This window comes from Nannospalax galili, unplaced genomic scaffold (assembly GCF_000622305.1).
Source record: "Nannospalax galili isolate Female #2095 unplaced genomic scaffold, S.galili_v1.0 scaffold726, whole genome shotgun sequence".
Taxonomy (NCBI): domain Eukaryota; kingdom Metazoa; phylum Chordata; class Mammalia; order Rodentia; family Spalacidae; genus Nannospalax; species Nannospalax galili.
Genome location: NW_008355253.1, coordinates 568089 through 582559, shown reverse-complemented (window position 1 = coordinate 582559; position 14471 = coordinate 568089).

Sequence of the window (14471 nt, the reverse complement as noted above, 5' to 3'; positions counted from 1 at the left end):
TAGCAAAATTCACACTTCAGTAAATATTAGAGAAAGCTTTTAACAAAGAGAAATCTGACAGATAGAAAAAACAATATACTGCACTCCTGCACTAAAATGCAACTATAACTGCCCGAAAATTGTAAGTTATTAATTAAGCAAAGTAAGAATACACTCTAGGGATTATAACATACATAAATACAATAATGCATAGCAATAGTATGAAGGCTAGCAGTTGAGACATGAAAATATATTGTTGCAGTTTTATGAATTGATGGGATATTACCTGAAGGCCAACTTTGATAAGATAAAACTGAATATTACAAATTCAAGATTAATTATAAAATTAACATAAAAATAGTTACAGGGGGTTGGCTTAAACAGATAAAATACAGCATTCAATCAATAGAGACACAAAAGAATGAAAATAAGGAGAAATGCAAAGAAAACAATAGTTGATAAATTCAAACTAATCACAGATCATTATAGTATTATATAAAATTAGAAATGGGGGAAAACTGAAAGCATTTCCAGTAATATCAGAAATAATAAGAGAAATGTACCCACTCTCCAACTCACCACACTCTTATTAAATGTATTATTTGAAATTTTAGAACAATTATTCAAGAGAAATATACATGTGTATGTTTGAATATAAAGTTATATTATCCCTGTTTGGAGATGATATGATTTTATACCTAGATAAAAATAAAGACTCTACAAAAAGACTATGAAAGCAAATAAAGTCAGTAAAGTAAAAGGACACAAAATCAGCATAGAAAACAAATCAATAGCTTTTCTATACATTAGTTAGAAATTTTCAGAAAACAAAGTTATAGAAATAATTATATTTCCAATAGACCCTGGAGGACAAAGGAAAGGAAAGGAAAAAGGAAAAATAAAGGAGGGAGAAAGAGGAAGGAAGAAGGAAGGAATAAATATATTTAAGGATATAAACCACCTCTAAAATGAGTCAAATACAGTGAAGAAAATAGATAAATAAGTCACTAAAAAGTAGAAAGACCAGCACTGACTTCCACAACCTGATTCAATCTTACAGGTCCCACATCCCATTCTCCTTCTAGAAATGGGCACAGACAAATGGTCTCAGGCATACCATATAACATATCCTTATGTACATTTATTATTATCATGGGGGAGAGGGGAGTGAATTACAATGAAAAGAATACCCAGTGCCTAGCTCCACGCTGCTCAGCTCTGGGCCACCCAGCTCTGTGTCTGTCAGCTCCCACAGCATGTGCATACTAACTGCTAGCTTTCACTCATGCCTAGGGGCCAGCCATCTCGCCCCAAGTCCATAAGTGCCAGGCCATTATGTCCTTGAGTATGCCCAACTGCTGTGTGTTACCCACACCCACAGCGTTCCTGGCCGCAAGGTGGCTTCTGTCCCAAGATGGCTGCCACAAGTCCCTCCTTCCACAGCTAACTCTCCACAGTCAATTCTCCACAGCAGGCCCCACCCCTTGGAGGAACCAGAACCCCTGGAGAACACATGACTCTCAACATGAATGACAGAATATATGGGCTTCAGTGGGGAGGGGGGGATGGGAAGCTGCCAATAGGGACAGAAATATAAAGATGATTATGAGAAAAAGTAGAAAGACCTCCCATATTTGTAGATGTAAAGAATTTTGTTTAAAGGTCTGTATTAACCAGTGAATTAAAAGAGTATCTGAGTTTAAGACACACCTTAACAACAAACAACAGCATGCTCTTGGCCTACAAACAGGTACCAACAACAATGGAGCAAAATTTTTGACCTGGAAATAAATCCATAAATCTTCTGCACATGGATTCTCAGCAAAACTTCCAACAATGCACTTTAGTGAAAGGATAGTCTCTTCAACAAATGGCTCTGGGAAAACTTGATCATTACTTGTAGAAGATTGAAAATTGACCTATGTCTTACCTTATTTAAGGATTAACTTAAAATGGATCAAAACCTTATACACTCACTGAAACTTTGAAACTACTAGAGAACACTTGGGAGATGCATTTCAAGGTATTGGCAAAGGGAAGTATTTCCCGAATAGGTTTTGAAAAGCCCTGAACCCAAAACTAAAAATTCAGAACTGAGATTACATCTAATTGGAAGCTTTTTTTCAGGAAAGGAAACAATAATCAAAATGAAGTGAAAACCCAGATCGGAGTAAAATCTTTGCACTCTATTCATCTGGCAAAAAAATTAATACTTCGAGAAAAAATTAAAAGCAGCTCAGGGATTAGAGAAGACAGATCAATGGTTAAGAGTGCTTGCTGTTCTTGCAGATGAACATAATTCAGTTTCCAACATCCACGTAGTGCAGCTCACAAAAGGAATTCAATCCATTTTTCCCAAGGAATCCACCATCCTTTCCTGTCCTTTGCACATATGTGCATGTGTGGACACACACACACATGCACACACATACACACACACAAATACAAAGAAAATTAATATTTTTAAAGTAACTCAAAATAATTCAATAAAAACTGCTAATCACTTGAATAAAAAGTTCTCAAAAGAATTAATACAAGTAACCAATAAATACACGAAAAAATGAAAGTCACTTATGGTGGTACAAATCTGTAACTCCAGCATTTGGGATGTAGAGGCAGAGAGATGAGATGTTTCAGCCAGCCTCAGCAGCACAATGAATTTAAGGTCATCTGTGGTTTCACAAGTCCCTGTCTCAACACTTCAAATTAACAGGCAATATTAATCACTGGGGAAATGAAAGTCAAAAATAAAATGAGGCTCTATCACACCCCAGATGGAATAATCACTGAAAAAAAAAGAAATTAAACAAATAGACAAATTAGTTCTGGTAAGGAGATGGAGAAAGGTAAGGTATACACTGTTGGCGGAAAGTTAGTTAAAACAACAGTGGAAATTAGCAAAGAATTTTGTCATGAAACTGAAAATAAGACTATCCTGTGAGTAAGCCATTCCAGTCTGGGATACACATGCAAAAGACAGAAAGTAACTGTACAAAAGCCAAGCTTGCATATACATGTTTATTGTGGTGTTATTCACAACAGTTAAGGTATAGAATCAGCTAAGATCAGTCTTTTTGTCAAAGAATTTTTAAAATGTTCTATTTTCTATGATTATTGTGTGTACATGGAGTGTGTGTGGCATGTGTGCCATAGCACACATGTGGAAGCTATAGGACAATTTTATGGAATCTGCTCTCCCCTTTCACCTTTTTGTGGATCTAGGGGTTTAAACTCATTTCACCATGCCTGCTCAGAAACCACTTTTACTCACAGAACTATCTTGCCAACATAAGTTGAGATTATTTTTAACAGAAAATGCATGGAGAGTTTATGATCTCTCTGTTTGTAATGATCACAACTATTTATACCACCATAAAGAAGAATGATTTGTTAATTGCAGTAACAATGGGAGAAATAGAGTTCCATATGTTAAGCACAATAAGCCAGATATGGAGATATAAGTATCACATGCTATTCCATATGTCTAGAAACAAACAAAGAAGCAAGGTAGGAATTCTTCAGGACAGGGATTGGGAAAGTTTAGAAAAGCAGTGGATATGACCTATGCAAATGTTATGTCAAACTATCATAGTAACAATGTGAATAATTAATATTCATTAACAATTGTAATAAAATACATAAATAAAGTTAGGAGTCAGAGATCGAATGAAGAACTGACTGCAGCAATGCAATGGAATATGCCCTAAAATAAAGATGGAAACAACGTATAAAAATATATGTTAATAATTAAAACGAAAATAAAGTGCACTAATTTTAATATCAGATAAAATGATTTTGGAATAAATAATAGTACCCAAGACAAAGTCATGTTACAATGGTTAAAATATTGTTATCAAGAAAGTACTCAATTTTTAGGCATTTATGTCATTAATAATGAATATTAAAGGTACATCAAGCTAAACCTTATTGAGCTGTAAGATAAATTGAAAATCAAACATGATTACTTTGGGATATTTTAACATAATTCTTCCAGTTTGCTTTTGTATTGTTGTTAAAAAAAAAAACACCCAGACCAAAGGACTTTCTGGAGAAAGGATTTATCGCAGCTTACAATTCCTGGTAACAGCCCATCACAGAGAACCGACAAGGCAAAAACTTAAGCAGTAACTGAAATAGAATCCATTGAAGAATTCTGCTTAATTACTCACAGACTTATGCCTATCTAGCTTTCATATACAACCCCTGCCTACCTGCCTAGGTAAGGATGGTACCACCCACAGAGACCTGTGCACTCCCTCATCAGTCATCAGTTAGGACAGTTGCTTACAGACATAGTCACGTGCCAATCTGATCTGAGGTTCCCTTTTCCCAGATTACATCAAGTCGACAATAAACATTTAGGACCACACACAAAGTCATTAAAATGGCTCAGCAGTGAAAAGCCCTTACCGTCCAGCTCGATTGCCTGAGTTTGAGTCTCAGGACCCACATAATGAAAGGAGAGAATCAACTCCTACAAGTTGTCCTCTGACTTTCACATGGGTCTCTTGGCTATGGAACTCCCAGCAGGACACACAAACAATGAATCAATAAATGCCCTACCAAATATATTTTCACACCCTCATTTAAAACTGGTTAGAAGCAAATGTTTGGGAAAGAAAATTTACTGGCCAGATAAGCAACCTTCAAATTTAATAGTTATAACCAGAAATGTTCATTCTGGTGTAAGCCTTTCTATGATGCAGTTGCTTTGGTATCACTCATGCTCCTATCAGTAACCCATCACCTACCCTCCTACCAATAACCCTAGTAAATTCACTGGCTTAATGAGTTAGACTTGGATGAAATTATTTGTGTAGACTGTTGGAGCTGCTTTATCTAGAGAGAGGAGATTCCCCAGGAAAAGTCATACACTCTCAAAATATTTAAAACTTACATAATAATTTCATCCAAGTTGACTTAAATTCATAAGCCATTTTATACAACAGTATAGATATTATTCTTTTTAATATTATGTTCTAAAATTGCAACAGGAGAACACTGAGGTGAAACAGCACTCTACATAAATTTTATAGGATGTGACTCCTACATTATGCTCTCATAGCAAGTTAAAACTGATTTAGAAATCATTAGTAAAACATCTCTGGAAAATTCCTAGATATTTGTAAATAAAATTATGAAACATATACTTGGATCCAAAGAAGAACTCACAAAAATTTAGAAAGAATTTTTAATTAAATAAATATAAAAATAAAACATCAAAATCCCTGCTTGACTTGAATAAAACAGTGTTTATTGGGAAACAAATAGTATAATAGTATACTAGAAATAAAAGTAAGGTCTCAAATCAGTGACCTAAAAAAAAATCTTTGAGGTGAAGAAAAGAGATGTGTCAAAATAATTTAAACCTAGACAAACACTGAAGAAAATAAATGAAAGCAAAGACTGGTTGATTGACAAGAACAGTGAAAACAAATTTTCTAGTCATAGTGATCAGTAAAGCATGAAAAGTCTCACCTTTGCAACACATGACATTACATAAGAACATCACTACAGAATTGAGAACTATTATAATATAAAGAACTAACACAAATGATTTTATACCAATAAAGGAAGTAGACTGCCCACATTATCCACTAATTTTTAAAAATTCAAACAGCACTCAGATAACTTCCCACAAAGTGTAATACAGATCCAAGTAGTTCTACTGGTAAAGTTTTTACTAAAATTTTAATTAAGGTACAAAAGATTTATATAATGAGTTTGGTAAAAAAAAAAATCCTAATTCAATTTATAAGAACATTATCAACTGATGAGAACAAATAAATAAGCAAACAAAATGTACAATGAAAAACATTATTTCTAACCAAATCCCTCATGGAACCCTAAATAAAATTATACAAAAATTATACTAAATCAAAGTTAATAATACATTAGAGATAAAATTTTCATAGCTGGGATGCTTAGTTTCCCACCTATTTGGTCAAACAGTAGATTTTGCTGAGGAGGTGACTTGGAAATATGATTAACCTGCAAATACAATTAACTTGCAAATATGATTATTTGAATTTTAGAACTTACCCTCATAAATGTTTGTACATGTAATCCAATCAGGCCTAGATTTAAGGAAAGCACTGAGATTAAAAAGATAGTTGAATAAAGTTTGTTTTAACACTGTCATATAAATGCTGTGTCTGAATTTTGAGGCTGTTCTGTGATTATCAAACTTGCTACAATCATGAATCACTTTTTTCCTCTTATGATACAGATTTGTCTGTATAGCTGTATTTCTGTCTGACTTTATATCTCCATTCAGTATGTTTTTCTGGGGAATTATTCCTTATAGCAATAGAAATTATTCAGGAAGGCAGGATTCATTTAATATAAAGATACCATGTCTCATGAAATAAACAACTAAATGAACAAAAAAGAATACACTCCAATAACATGAAAAAGCATAAAATGCTTCATTACCCAGGGCTAGCCAGACAATTTTTATAAAATAATAAAATTTTAAGTTAATAAATCAGGAATTTTGTCATATAAAATATTTTTAAGTTTTGGTTTTCAACATAAATTGTTGAGTGAAAATATAAATTACAGCCTAGGAGAAAAAATGTCAGTTATTTATTTAATTAGAGAATGGTATCTAGCACATAAAAATCAAACTCAAAATTTAATTAAAGAGAAATAAAACATTAACTTTTTCTTTAAAAGTTAACCACATAGCCATCATACTCCTAGGAATTTACATATGGGAAGAAAAATTACACATTTGTACCAAAAAGAAGACAAAAATATTTCTAGCAGCTTTTCTAGAAAAGGCCAGAAGAGGAAATAGCCAAAATGCCTAATAGCCAGATTTCAAGGTGATGCATGCCTTTAATCTTTGCACTCAGGAGGCAGAGGCAGGTGGATCTCTGTAAGGTTAAATCCAACCTGGTCTCCATAGTGAGCTCCAGGTCAGCTGTGGTTATAGAAAGAGTCAATCGCAAAAGAAAAACATTAATTTCTGCTCTGCGTTTTATGATTTCTTCTGTTCTACTGGGTTAGGGATTGGTTTGGTCTTGCCTTTCCAGAGTCTTGAGTAGTACTGTCAATTCACTTACATGTACTCTTTCTGATTTTTAAAGAATATTTTATTATTTTTATTTCATGTGTATGAGTGCATTGTCTGCATGTATGTGAGTGCACCCCTGTCATGCAAGGCCGTGGAGATAAGAAGAGGGCTTCGGATTCCCTTGGAACTGGAGTTAAGGATGGTTCAGAGCCATGTGGATGCTGGGAATCAAACCCAGGTCCTCTGCAAAATCAATCTGTGCTTTTAACTGCTGAGTCATCCCTCCATCCCCTTTATCATTTTTTTTTAATACAGGCACTAACAACTATAAATTTCCCACTTAAGACTGCTTTTAGGGTGTTCCAGAGGTTTTGTTGTGCTGTGCTGTAGTTTTCATTTTGCTCCAGGAATGCTTCTATTGCTTTCTTAATTTCTTCTTTTACCCATTCATGACTCAGGAGTGTGCTGTTTAATCTCCATGAGTTCATGTATTTACTAGTGCTTCTTTTGCTGTTGATTATGAGCTTTATTGCACTGTGATCTGATAGAAGGCATGAAATTGGTCCATTTTTTTGTATTTGTTGAGAATTTTTTTGTGCCCAAGAATGTGGTAAATTTTAAAATAACTTGCTTGAGCTGCTGAGTAGAAAATATATTCTTTGGTGGTTGGGTAGAACGTTCTGTGTATATCTGTTAGGTCCATTTCATGTAGTATGTCATTAAATTCATATGTGTTTCTGTTTATTTTTTGTTCAATTGACCTGCTTGCTTCTTGGGCCCATTTGGTTGTAATTTTTTGTTCCATCCTCTCACTCTAAGATAGTCTCTATCCTTGAAGGACAGGTGATTTTCTTGAAGACAACAAAAAGATGGGTTTTCTTTCTTAACCCATTGCACCAGCCTGTGTCTTTTTGTAAGGGAATACTTTAAAGACCTTTACTCCATTAAATTTAAAAACCTGAAAGAAATAGATTAATTTATAAAGTCATGAACATCACCAAAGATAAACCAAGAGGAGATCAGCACCTTAAACAGACCAATAACAAATAAGGAAATTGAAAGAGTAATACAAAAACCTCCTGACTCTAAAAAGCCCAGGCCCAGATGGATTCACAGCAGAATTCTACCAGTCAAAGAAGATCTACAACCAATACTACTTAAATTATTCAAAAAGATAGAAACAGAAGGAGAATTCTTGAACTCCTTCTATGAATCCAATATCTCTCTTAATACCCAAACTAGGTAAAGATACAACAGAAAAAGAAAACTATAGACCCATATCCTTGATGAACATAGATGCAAAGATACTCAACAAAATACTTTCAAACCACATACAGATGCACATCAAAAAGATCATCCACCATGATCAAGTCAGAGATGCGGGGATTATTCAACATAGGTAAGTTAATAAATGTAACAAAACATATAAATGGACTTCAAGACAAAAATTACATGGTCATCTCAATAGATGCAGAAAAGGTATTTGAAAAGAAGACAGGTGACCCACCACCATTATAGGACATTTTGAGAGATGCTCATAGTCCCCTGGAATTAGTCGACCTAGGAGGGCAAGGAGCAAAGTGTGTCCTCTATGTCCCTCTGACCAAATTATTATAGACCTCAAAGTATGTCTGTTAAACACCCAAGAAGGTTAATTCCACCTGTCTGATATTTTTAATTACTGTGTGTCACGTAGATAAATCTCAGGCAAAGACCAGTTATTCTCAGACAAACTTTACCTAGACATATATTTCTTGATATGCTATGCATAATTTGTCAGTAGGTTGTAGGAGCAATATGGTTCTCTCTGGTTTTCAAAACTAGCTAGGCATTGTTTATCTCTCACATTGTCTTACCCCTCCATCATGGTTTTCCCTCTTAAGGTGCCCCCATATCCCCCTTTGTCGCTTACTAATACCCTTCTCCTATGGTCCTACCTCTCTTGAGCTCCTTCTTTCCCTTTATCCCCTAGGTTCCTTGTATAACCTTCCCTCCCCCCTCCCTTATACTAACCCAATTTTTATCCAAAATCCAACGTGCATTCATATTAAAAGTCCTAGACGAAATTAGTCTGGAGGGAACATAGCTCAACATAATTAATATCTAAAACAAATCCATAACCAATATCATCTTAAATGGAGAAAATTGGAAGCATTCACATTAAAATCAGGAAAAGACAGGGCTGCCCAATATCTCCACTCCTTTTCAGTATACTGTTTGAAACTCCTGCAAGAGCAAAAAGACAAGAGAAAGCAGTTAAAGGAGCACTAATTGGTAAAGAAGAGGACAAATTATCCCTATTTGCAGAATATGATATTATACATGAGAGATACTCAAAATTCCACTAGAAAACTGTTAGAAATGACTAATACTTTCAGTAAAGTTGCAGGATACAAAATTAACCTACAAAAATCAATAGCCTTTTTATATTCCAATAACAAGCCATCAGAAAAAGCACTCGAGGAAACCCTCCCATTCTCTGTAGCCTCAAAAAATATTTAGGAATAAACCCAACCAAAGACATTAAAATCTCTACAATGAAAATATCAAAACTCTAAAGAAAGAGATAATGAAAGATCCTAGGAGATGGAATGACATACCATGTTCATGGATTGGTAGACTCAATATTGTGAAAATGATCATCTTAACAAAAGCAATTCATAGATTCAATGCAACCCCAATCAAAATACCCACAATATTCTTCAGAGAGCTTGACAAAATAATCCTAAAATTCATATGGAATCACAAATGATCCTGGATAGCCAAAACAATCTTGGGCAAAAAGAACAATGCTGGGGGGAATCATCATACCAGCTCTCAGATTAAATTACAGAGCTATAGTCATAAAACAGCAAGCTACTGGGCACAAAAACTGACACGTTTATCAATAGAACACTATAGAAGTTCCAAACATGAGTTCAGGTAATTTCCGCCACATAATATTCAACAAAGTTGTGAAGAACACACAATGGAGGAAAGGTAGGATCTTCAGCAAGTGGTGCTGGCAAAACTGGGTCTCACTTGCAGAAGAATGAAACTTGACCCTTATCTTTCACCCTGCACAAAAATCAACTCAAATGGATCAAAGACCTCAATGAAAAACCTGAAACTCAGAAAATGGTAGAAGAAAACATAGGCAGTAACCTCCAAGATATAGGCTTAGAAAAGGACTTTAAAATCAGACACCAGCTGCTCAGGCACTAAGATCAACAATCAGTAAGTGGTACTTAATTAAATTACAAAGTTTCTGTACAGGAAAAGAAACAACCCAGGAAGGGAAGAGGAAACTCACTGAGTTGGAGAAAATCTTCACCAGTTATGCATCTGACAGAGTATTAATACCCAGAATATACAAAGATCTCAAGAAAGAAAGAAATAAGAATATAAACAACCCAATAAAAAGATGAGTGATAGACCTAAACAGAGAGTGTTCTCAAATGAAGAAATAAAAGTGGCTAAGAGGGGCCTTAAAAATTGCTCAACATTCTTAGTAATTACAGAAATGCAGATGAAATTCACTTTAAGATTCCATTTTCCCCCTGTCAGATTGGCAAAGATCAAGAGAACGAAGGACTCCAAATGCTGGAGAGGATGTGGAGAAAGAAGAATGCTTATTCGCTGCTGGTGGGAATGCAAACTCATGCAACCACTATGGAAAGTAGTGTGGAGAACCCTCAAAAAACTGAAAAATGAACCTACCATATGATCCAGTAATGCCACTCCTTGGCATATACCCAAAGGACTCATGGTACTGTAGAGATACCTGTAAATCAATGTTTGCTGCTGCTCTTTTCACAGTAGCTTGGAAATGGAAAAAACCTATATGTCCCTCAACTGAGGAATGGTTCATGAAAATATGGTACATCTACTCAGTAGAATTCTGCTCAGCAGTAAGAAGAGATGAAATCATGAAATTAGCAGGTAAATGGATGCAGCTAGAGAGTGTTATACTAAGTGAAGTAACACAAATGCAGAAAAGCAAGCAACATATATTCTCTCTCATTTGTGGACTGTAGCACCAATCCCTTACAGGTGACTATATAAATTCTGTTGTAACACCAGGAGCCAGGGAAAGGGAAAGGACACATGGAAGTAAAAGAAAAGAAGCAACCTGAAAGGGGGATAGTAGGAAACAGATGTTACCTGAGGAAGTTAGAAATAGAGGGATTATCCAGCAAGGAGGAGAGGAAGGAAAAAGATATGCAAGGGACATTGGTATAGGAGAGGGAGGGAAGTTAGGAAAGGAAAGATGGCAGGAATCAGGAGGTATTGAGGGAAGGGTGGAGATAATGGGGGCACTGTGACTATGGAGGGAGGGAGGACAGAAGCCAGATGGGAGAAAAAAGAATGGAGATGAGTGAATCTCAGGAGACTAGGACACCTAGAGGGAAAAGTAATGCCTTAGATATCCTGTGAGAAATGCACATAGATTGTCTGAAGATTAATTCATATGTATACTTGGGAGCTGCTTGGCGGGGAATGCAGTGACAGATAGAAGAGACTTTCTGTAGAGTGACAAGCATGAGATACAGCACTCATCAAAGAAGCTTCTTTCTGCAACAGATGAAGGCTACTTCATAGTTGCACACCTGGTCAGGCACAGAGAACATACTCTGGGAGATGCCCAGTACTAGGGCACATCTGCGGCCGAATCTTTGCAACTAAGGATCATGGAATACAGTGGAGTAAGGAGTAGAGTGATGGATAATGTACCCTTCAACTCTCACAAGTGAGGCTTCCATGTACATCAGAGTGTGATGCACAAAGAAGGCCACAACTGGCTAAATTTTGGAGAAAAAGAGACTGTAGGATGGAGTCCTATGTGGAACTTCACCCACCCATGGCTCAGGGACCATTACAGAAGAGGAGGCAGAAAGAGTACAAGAGCCTGGGTTTGTTCATGAACACAGGGAGGTGGAGGCTTCCAGGCCATTGGAAGCTTGCTCATGTGAACCTCCTATGGCAGTCATGGCATCAAGTGGAGGACACACATTAGCTCGACTAAACAAGGGCACAAAAGGGAGATGAGAATTATGTGGCAGGCCAGCACTATATTGTGAACTATTTCAGCCTAATTGCTGTTGGGCAAGGGAGAGTATGACTTACATATGACCACTGGATAAGGTGACTAGACTCCAGTGGGTGCATTTACACTGAAGGACATTTGTGTACAAACTCCTGAATGGATAGGACGCAACGTATATAGCAGATTCCATAAAGTTTGGTGGGGAGATGGGAGGAGGCGAATAAAAAGAGAGAATGACATCTTTGTTAAACTACATTATCCCATCCCACATGGTTTCCTAAACTCATACCTTCTTCCATAACTGAAAATTAGACAAATTAATTCAATACACTTTTGTTTTCAGTGGTGTTGCCTACTCTCTTGGGGCAACTCTGGTATCTATGTTTTTCCCATCTATAATAGGTCAGAATAAATGAGAAATGATAAGGGACATATGGCATCAAGAGAGAGGACACATGTTTGAATATCAGACCAAGTTCAAAATGAGACTTAATGAACATTAGAGTAGGGATGCATATTTACATTCATGTTTGGGTTCTTCCAGTCCATCCAGGGTCTTAGATGGTCAGAAAAAATAAATAAATAAGATATTCAAACCAAAAAGTCTTTGACTGAGTGTCTCTGTTGGTATAGAGCTTGCCTCATAAGTATTTGAGTTAGATTCCCAGCATCCATTTAAATGGCTGATTGTGGAGGTGTGCCCTTGCAATCCTAATGCTGGATAGGCAGAGATAGGACACTCACTGGAGCTCAAGGGGGCAGTCCACCTAGCCTGTTTGTTGAGTTTAAGGCCAGTAAATGACCTTGTCCTGAAAACAAGGTGGAGAATACTTAAGGAATGACAGCTGAGGTTGACCTCTGATTTCCAAATGCACACACATAAATACACATACAGACATACAAAATAAGTTATCTTAATATTAAAACCTCTACTGCTATAAAACTAATTACCTTGGATATTATAACTACCAAAAGTCTTCAACTTAAGCTCTTAAAGCAATGTTCTAGAACATCTATCATCTGATCTTGACTTTCTCTTGCCCTCTCCAGAAACAGGTTTTGCTTATGTATGAGTTTATCTTCTGTGATGGTAAATCTCAACTGTCAGCTTCATGCAATTTTGAATCACCTGGGAGATGAGACTCTGAGCCTTCCTGTGAGGAATTATGGTGAGCATGTTAATGGAAATAGCTTGGGTGACATCATTATTGGGAAGAATCCTGGACTTGACTGTATAAAAAGGAAAAAGAGACATGAATACAATTTGTTCTCTGGCTTCCTTCCTTCCTTCCTTTTTATTTTTTGAAACAATATCTCATTATGCAATCCCAGCTTGCTTGAAACTCAGGGTGTAGAACATGCCATAGTAGCCTTGATCTCATAGAGATCTACTTGCCTGTGCCTACTGAGTACTGAGATTAAGAGCCTGTACCACACCAGGCTGTTTTCTGCCTGTTCTCTGCAAATTCAGTATGGCCACCTGCCTCAAGGTCCCACTTCATGTAATGTTCACTTGATGGCACACTGTAACTTCAAATCTGAGTCCAAATTATCCTTTCCTTCCTTCCTTAAGTTGCTTTTCTTGGGTAATTTACCACTGCAACAGGAAAAGTAAGATGTTGTCCATTACCTAGACTGTGTGCAAGTTTTTTAATAGCTAAAAAACTTTTATCTCATCTATTCCAAATAATTAATTGGGATATTGTCCATTTGCAAAAAGTACTGGGTGAATACTTGATGTAAAAAAGGAATATTCACTGTAAACTATAAAAACAGTTTTATATAAGCAACAAAATAAATTCTTACTGATTTATTGTGTGTAAATAAGTCAGAATATTAAGATTAAAGGTATAAATTTTGTGCCCAAAATAACATCCAATGGTCTCAAAGAAAGATTTAAAATATACACAAGGCCATGGGGCATTTTAAACAGCACAGAGAAGAAACAGATCCTGTAGCAATGCAAAGCAGTAAACACCAGAGAGCAGTCACATAGAACCTGGGCAGTGGGAACAATCATTGTGAAAGGCTGGTATATAAACTGAGCTTTCAAGAGTGGATAGAATTCTAATATGTGGGCAAAAATGGTGAGTAAAATTCTAGATGGACCACATCTTCTCTGCTTTATTTCTACTGTTTAGGCTACTTCACTAGATTTCTCATACCAAAATTTTACATTCCACAATGCTCTATCCTCCAATAGGTTTCAGGGTAACCAATAGGAATATAACATAATTCTCTTTCAACTTAAAGAAAAGGATAAAAATAAAAACAAAATAAAAGACAAAATAAAATCATGTAAATCTCATTGTTTCAGAGTTAAAGATATTCCAAGTCCATCTAGTCAGTAAGTAGAATAAGAAATAAATCTCTCTTTCATCATTCTTCTAGGGAAGTTTGGGGATCCAAGAAGTAAAATGGTGTCAGGTGCTGTGACGGCTTATA